Raw genomic sequence first — 8,666 nt, 5'->3', positions numbered from 1 at the left:
ATGTGAAATCCACTGACAATCTGCTATCACCAGAGACCTGTAAAATTCGCGGATTCATTTCGCGATAGGATATAGTCCAAATACTTGTGACATTATTTTGCTTCAGTGATTGGGCCACAGTTTATCTGAAGGACTCTGGGCCAATGAAAAATCTTTAACAGAAGAATTAGCGAATCACGATCATTCCAGTCAACAGGTGTTACGATTCGGTAACCAATCAGCAGATGTAATTTGCACGAGTGCATAGAGGATCATGGAGTCTATCCTTTAGGGATTTGAAATCGCGAATTTTACAGGTCTCTAGCTATCACTCGACTGGTTCATAAGAAGATTTCCCACCAAGAAGAATGAAGGCTTTCTTTTGGTACTGTGAGACGGCGCCAGTCGTTGGTACTTGAAGGCACCACCAGGGGCGTTCCAGGTAACAGCCTGCCTCCCGCCGGCCAATCACATTACTACGCGCGCCCGTGTTGGACTTGGTGGGTAAGGGAGAGAGGGGGGAGCTGGCCCCAGCTGTTTACCTGCGACGAGCAATAACTTAAAGTGCTTTTATTCGGTCGTCTTCATGCGCGAAAGAAGCTAGGGGGGACGTTTTCGTTGTACCTTCCAGGCCCCTGGCGTCCCGGAAAACGGCACTGAATAAACAAAATAATAAATATTTCAGATTCAGGTAGCAGTTTCTCCTGAGGGGACAAAAAAAAAACATACGTAGAAAACCTGCGTTGGGAAGTACGCGTGTTGTGAGATTTATCCATTTCGAAATTGCCTGCTCGGTTGTTATTCAATGCGCTGAATATGAATAAAAAACACAAAACACGCAATTTCCGAGTGTATATACTCTTTTTTTTAATGCATATACCTATACTCCGGTGTATGAATTCAAAACAAAAAATATGTATGTATTTATAAAAGTCCACTAATTGGTGCTAAGAAAACTATAACTTAAATATTTAGAACCATCAAACCACCAGATGACAAGAATTATATATGCGGTGCATCCAGACCTCAGGATTATTTGTTTGAATTAATCATTGGTCAATACGTTCTAGCAGTTTTAAATCGACGATGTTTTTACTTATCGAGCTGTAAATTTTGGTCTTAAGGTGTTATGATTCATTTGAGTAAGTAGAGGGAAAATGGTGCTACGGACCTAATGTATTTCTTATGGGACTATGATTTTGGTTGGTGGCTTGGTGGTGGCTAGCCAATCGTAAGGATTCGGCCATCTTAAATAAGTTATTCTTTCCCGCTGCAAGCGAGAAAACAAATAAATAATAGTTTAAAAAACTAAAAAAAACGCTTTTATAGAAAATCCAACTAAAAAATTGGTTGTCTGTAAAGTCGGTTTACGGACTATAGTTTAACGTGACAACGTCATAAAAAAACATTGATGAAATGATTGCATACTTTATGAATAAAATTGAATTATTTTTATTTTAATAATAAAATAATAAATACATGAAATTATACTAGTAACCAGATTTTTAAAATGCAAGAATAATTAACCTTTATTGCCAAATTGTTGTTGTAATAAGCAATGAAAAACACAATAACTTTTCACTTCACTTTATAAACAGTCGAGTGGAAGAGAGATAGAAGCAGCGCAAGTGTACAATGAGCGTAACAGGACACAGCGTAACGAAACAATATGCGTAACGGGACAAAACGTAACGGAACAATGTGCGTAACGGGACACTTTTTCGTGCGTACAGCATGCGTTCATCGATTTATTAGACGTTGTCACGTCAAAAATAGAAAATAATTTTTAATAAATTTGAATTAAGAATAGTGTAAATAAGAAAAAAAAAAGGTATTTTATTGAAAAAAAAAGAGTGGGGTGCTTTTTTAGATATTATCAAAATGACAATCCTTCTACTCATATCTGTCATTAAAATATTTATAACTATTGACAAAATGCACCCCACGCTTGTTTTACTATAAAATACATTTAATTTCTTATTAACACTATTCTTAATTCAAATTTATTTTCTAATTTTTAGTTGGATTTTCTATAAAAACGTGTTTTTAGTTTTGTTAAACTATTGTTTGTTTTTAATTTTTTAGTCGGATTTTCTATGAAAGCGTGTTTTTTAGTTTTTTCAACTATTATCTATTTTTCATTTTTTAGTTGGGTTTTCTTTATTTCATCAATTTACTATTAAAGTGAGTTTGAGTAGATATTGACTTCTTTTAAAATATATATTCTTTATAGCGTGTTGAAGACCTATAGTACGCAATATTTTCAATATCCTACTATGAAAATCAATGATTATAAACAAAATTGGGAAGTCATTGATGTTTCTTTTAAGTCAGTAACGTATCCGAGAAATCAGCAATTCGAACATACTGTATTATCGCTACACGTAAATCCTATAAGCGGTATTCCGAAAAAAAATGTTCAGGGCGCCTCTCTCTGTCTCATCTGGAGGATTATGCGGGTCCACGGAATACCGTCACGAAAGGGCGTAACAAGAACGTCATTGTTATCGCAGCTTCGAGTGTTGTTAAGTGAAAACGTGACACTTTTCAGGGCTGCTGACCTTTTAAGGGCGGAACTTTGCAGGTACATAAGCGACGGACAAAGACCTCAGGCTGAGTATATGTGTGTTTGTTTACGTGTGCATGTGTTGATGTGCAGAGACCGGAAAAATTCGCGGGTTCAATGACCTCCAGGATAGACTACAATATCCTCTACACACTCGGGCAAATGCCAACTGTTCATTGGCTGCTGACTTGTGGGTCGTCTCGACTAGGTGGCCTGTGATTCGACACTTCAATGAGTGAGGGTCTCTAATTGGCCCTCAGTCCTCCAGATTAACAGTGGTCCAATGGCAGAAGCAGCACTAAGGTATAATTATTTGCATTTTAGCATAACACGAAATGAACCCACGAATTTTTCAGGTCTCTATTAATCGTTCTTCCCATAGGACCGCCAAGGGCGCAGATGAGGACGGCGCAACGAGACGGTAGCCTCTGCGCCCTCTACAGAGCACTTGGCCGTTATCAATGGAAGGCGGTGCGTGCGGCCTTCCGAGCGCCTGCCACGTTGTCCCCACCGTGTCGACCTGCGTCGTTGCAATACCGCACTAACGAAGCGACTATACCACTCCAGCATACGCGCACCTTCATGTACCGTCGTGTATGTAAGGACTGGAACAAATTTGCCATTTCAGTGACCTCTATGATGGACTTCAGGATCCCCTACAAATTCGGGTAAACTACACCTGCTCATTTGTTGAGGGTTTCTCGTTGGCTCAGATTCCATCAGACAACAATTAGTCCCAATAACTAGAGACAGGAAAAATTCGCGAATTCATTTCGCGATAGGCTAAAATACAAATAGTTATACCTCAATGCTGCCTCTGCTATTGGCTCACAACTCACCTGGATGACTCTGGGCCAATGAGAAACACTCAACCAAAGCCGTATCGAATCACAGGCTGCTACGTTGGGACACCTTACAAGACAGCAGCCAATGAATGGGTGACATTTGAACAAGTGTACGTATAAATATGGAGTTAATCCTACAGATAGGGACCGGAAAAATTCGCGGTTTCAATTACCTGCAGGATGAACTCCATAGTTATACGTACACTTGGTCAAATGTCACCCATTCATTGGCTGCTGTCTTGTGAGACGTCCCAAAGTAGCAGCCTGTGATTCGATAAAGATTTGGTCGGGCGTTTCTCATTGGCCCAGAGTCACCCAGGTGAGTTGTGAGGCCAATAGCAGAGGCAGCACTGAGGTAAAACTATTTGTATTTTAGCCTATCGCGAAATGAATTCGCGAATTTTTTCTCTCTCTACTGGTGGGATCTATACATCGGAATTCGACGGAACAGAACAGCGTGGCGACAAGATCATCAGACCATGCATCGCGCGGAGAGCCAGCCTTCGAGGGTCACGGATTGACACGTCTTCTTCCGGCCCAATTAAACCTTTCGACCTCGCTGGGCTGTCGAAGGGGCTTCGCGGGAAGAGGACCACCGAGTCCTGTAGACCGTTCCACGCTTAGTTTGCAGTACAACGTAAACGGCGGACAATGTTGCCAGATTGATGCTGCCCGGGTTGTTTAGAGACCGGAAAAATTCGCGAATTCATTTTCGCGATAGTCTAAAATACAAATAGTTATACCTCAGTGCTGCCTCTCTTATCGGCTCACAACTCACCTGGATGACTCTGGGGCCAATGAGAAACACTCAACCAAAGCTGTATCGAATCACAGGCTGCTACGTTGGGACGTCTCACAAGACAGCAGCCAATGAATGGGTGACATTTGACCAAGTGTACGTATAACTATAGAGTTCATCCTGCAGGTCATTGAAACCGCGAATTTTTCCGGTCCTTACTTACTTTGTATACCATCGTTAATCATAATAAGTAGAGACCTGCAAAATTCGCGAATCCAATGACCTCCAGGATAGACTCTACTACACTCTACACACTCGTGCAAATGCCACCTGTTCATTGGCTGTTGACTTGTGAGTCGTCTTGACCGAGTGTCTGTGATTCGACACTTCTATGAGTGAGGGTCTCTAATTGGCCCTCAGTCCTCCAGATTAACAGTGAACCAATGGCAGAAGCAGCACTAAGGTATAATTATTTGATGTGTAGCATATCACGATATGAATCCGCGAATTTTGCAGGTTTCTAATAATAAGTTTTGATATAATTTTGATATGCTATCCTTAGATTTATCTAACATAATAAAATAGTGTCTACTTACAGTAGTATTACAGTTGTAGTAATTCTGACGGAAAAAGAAATAATTAAATGCTAAACACCAATTATTATTTCAAAGGAGAACCTATTTATTTTTTAATAATAAGACATTCCATGAAAGCGCGTGCAATGCTGAAAAGAGCCAAACTTTTCAAAATTGAACTTTATAAACAAAATGTAAACAAAAACGGTTAACACCAAGATGGCGTCCTTCACATCTCCTTGAAAATAGAAAAAAAAATTAGAAATTATCAGATGATATTCTTGATGAAATATAATATTGGGAAAACGTATTGAATTATAATATTGGGAAAACGTATTGAAATATAATATTGGGAAAACATATTTCCGAAATTCTCATTCCAAACTTATATCTTACAACATACGAATTTTCGATACATTAAACAAATTTCCATTGCATTAGAAAGTTATGTCTGTATATTTTGCGCTCTATAACGTACGTCTGGCAAGAGAGCACGCCGAGACAAGGACAGCTCTATTAGCAGAAATCGTGCATTGAAGAGAGAGAGAGAGAGAGAGTACATGCCCATTTAAACGCACACTGCAATCTAAGTACGAGATGCCCTATAATGTAGCGTCGGAACAGGTCGAGAATATCGGGTATTGGAAGTGGGGGGGGGGGGGGTGTTTCTCGCAGACGCCCACACGAGCAACAACTCCCACAATAAGCAATCAAGGAAACATCCGCCAGAACCCCCCCCCCCCGTCCCTGGAACACCGTCAATAGAGGCTGCCTGGAACCCTGATATTCACTGATTCCCGATCCGTCTCCGAACACACCCGAACCTCGTCGCTAGCTCGTGAAAAATTCGCGGCCGGAATTATTTATAGAGGAAAAAAATAACTTCAATACACGTGATAAAAGTGAAACTACTTTGGTAATTCAAACCTCGAGACTCGTAAGCACTCTCTTTATATTTGTTTGGTGTCAGAAACGTTTGATAACAATGTTTCCCGAAAACTTTGCATGAAAATTCGGCTTTTAAATATTGTAATTGAAGTTCTACCTTTATCGCGCCAACAGCTAAAACAATACTCGTGTAACAACTCTTTTATTTAACAATACTGATTTACACATGTAATTAAAATAATAGTACTTACTTGAAATAACACAGTTTTCTTACTCAATATGGCCCGAGGCACGGTGCACAACAATGAGCTCAAACCCCGTTGTGTTGCCCTCTGCCCAAACACTCCCTAAAGTCGGGGTGGCGTCAGGCGCAGGCGGGTTCCTACCGCCGCGACCCGCCTATGCATGCAGCTTGACAGGGTTCAACCTGAGCCGCACGCCGCCACGTGGAGCACCGCTCAAGGCATCGGGGCCCGACGAGTTCTCTGCACACGGGCTGGCTGGCAGCCCGGCGGGAAACGACTAAAGTCGCCCCCGAAACAACAACCAGTGCCACCCAAACCAATGCGGACAGCGATGTCCAAGCCCCCTGAGATGTTATTATTACACGTCAAAAAGTCTGAAGCTGCTGCGTTCGCGCGGGTATATTCGGGCGTGTGACTGTGGGCTAGTGGATGGTGGGTTTCCCGCGAGTCACGATCGCCAACTTCCACACTTGGATCTTTCCTACCCTCCCCTCCACCCCCTCGCGGGGCAGTGAATAGAGCCTTGTTTGCGGAGCTCTGCGGCGGATAAATAACAGCGAGCCCCGAGGCGCATGAAAGGCGCTGGAATTAGTATTTCTCCCTCGGACGACATGTTCTTCCGCGGAAGAGAAACAGGCAGGCGCCGGGCAAAACCGTGGGCGGCGACACGTGGCGAGACCGAAAACAAGACTCTGCCCGAAAAAGTTGTGTTCATTCACTGACATAACCTTTCGGCATTGGCACAAGTGGTACCCAAAACTGAGGATGCAATGTCCCTAAATTACTTTAGTTTTTTTTTTACATTTCACCAAACAAATTTTACGCAAACTTTGTGTATGTTTTAGAGAGTGCATTAGCATACATCTGTTCCGGTTTAAATAGATAGGCCTACATCTGCTGTCATTTCTTCAACAAAATACAATAACGTACTTTGAGGATTTATAGTTGGAGGGGAAATAAGTTAAAAAATTGACGACGTATTTCGACTACTAAATTTCATTGAAAATGTAGCTGAGAAATTAGTAATATATTATATTATTAGTTTCAATGAACTATTTAAAATACTGAGTGAATAATAATTTTCATGCATGTGAATACTTATGTATTCTTTTTACATGCAAGAAGCATGCCCGAACGATAAAATAATTTTAAAATAAAATTTATCGGAGAGACGATTCATGTGATGAAATGGTCAATTAGATATTCTTTTCGGACTATGATTTTGCCGCAGTAGTACGTATTATAATGTCAATTGCAATTTTTATGCTTCTCACCTGTAAGCTATATGAAGTAATTGAAAAGTCCAACTAATTGATTGAAAATTTCACAAGAATGTGAGATCATCAAGGTTTTTAATTCTCAGAGAAAGAAGGTGAAGTGACCTCCAAGATTAAATTGGGCTCCAAACAAATATAATAGACGAATTGGGTGACTGTAAAAACTGTGCCAGGCCTGGATGTGTTGGTATCGATCACTTCACTCAACCCTCACCTCAAGAAAACCGAGGTCACAGTTGGTTTGGAAGTCGATTATTGATTTCCTATTGGTTATGTGTAGGGCCGTGTATTCTTCGCGGTAAGTAGAGACCGGAAAAATTCGCGAATTCAATGACCTGTAGGATATACTCCATGATCCTATATGCAGGTGGGAAAATTACATTTGCTCATTGGCTACTGACTCGTGACACCTCTGTTAACTGGGGACGCCAGTGAATCGATAATTCTTTTGTTGAAGGTTTTTCATTGGCCGAGTATGATTCAGATAAACTGTGTCCCAATCACTGATGCAGTAAAAAGGTAAACGTTTTTTGGATTCAAAACTATCACGAAATGAATCCGCGAGTTTTTCCGGTCTCTAGCGATAATATTTCTAGGCCAGCTGTGGGTTAAAACACTGTAGCTTTGCCTGCGTTTCGTGGTTGGCTGAGTTTATTTAAGGTACGTGTCTAATGTCAGCACACCTACCACAGCCGTTCAGTAAAGAGAAAAACGCGTCCAAAATGGTCCGGCCAAACAGGGCAATATCTTCTCTTGCAGACGGCCGCCAATCACAAGGGAACAATCACTGGCGCAAGCATACCAAATTACAGTTTAATTCTGGTATGCTATTATTTTTTCCGCGAAAATTACACGACCCTAGTTATGTGAACCAAGGTCCAGGCCATTCAGAGTTACAAAAGCCTTTTTGGACCACGGTGTGATCAAAACTGTGACCTATAGATCCTCCCTGGACCACTGATTTTATAGCTAAGAAACAAGGGAAAAAAATTCATGGGGCATTTGTTCCAAACTGCATTTTTTTTTTGTACTGTTGCAGCGTCAACAATGCATTATAACTAAAGACCGGAAACATTCGCGGGTTCAATGACCCGTAGGATGAACTCCATAGTTATACGTACACTTGGACAAATGTCACCCATTCATTGGCTGCTGTCTTGTAAGGTGTCCCAACGTAGCAGCCTGTGATTCGATACAGCTTTGGTTGAGTGTTTCTCATTGGCCCAGAGTAATCCAGGTGAGTTGTGAGCCAATAAGAGAGGCAGCACTGAGGTATAAATATTTGTATTTTAGCCTATCGCGAAATGAATATCCGCGAATTTTTCCGGTCTCTAATTATAACTAGGGAATAGAAAAATTCGCAAATTTAATCACCTCTAGGCTAGCTTCCACGATCTTGAGCTTTCTCGGGAAAATGCCACCTGCTTATTTGCTGCTGATTTGCGAGACGTCTTGACTGGGTGGCCTGTGATTCGATGTTTCTTTAGGTCATAGTTTCCCATTGGTAGAGACCGGAAAATTTCGCGAATTCATTTCGCGACAGGCTAAAATA

Source organism: Bacillus rossius, assembly GCF_032445375.1.
Source record: "Bacillus rossius redtenbacheri isolate Brsri chromosome 4 unlocalized genomic scaffold, Brsri_v3 Brsri_v3_scf4_2, whole genome shotgun sequence".
NCBI classification, from domain to species: Eukaryota; Metazoa; Arthropoda; class Insecta; order Phasmatodea; family Bacillidae; genus Bacillus; species Bacillus rossius.
The sequence above is the reverse complement of the archived record's forward strand: the minus strand, read 5'-3'. Positions refer to the sequence as shown.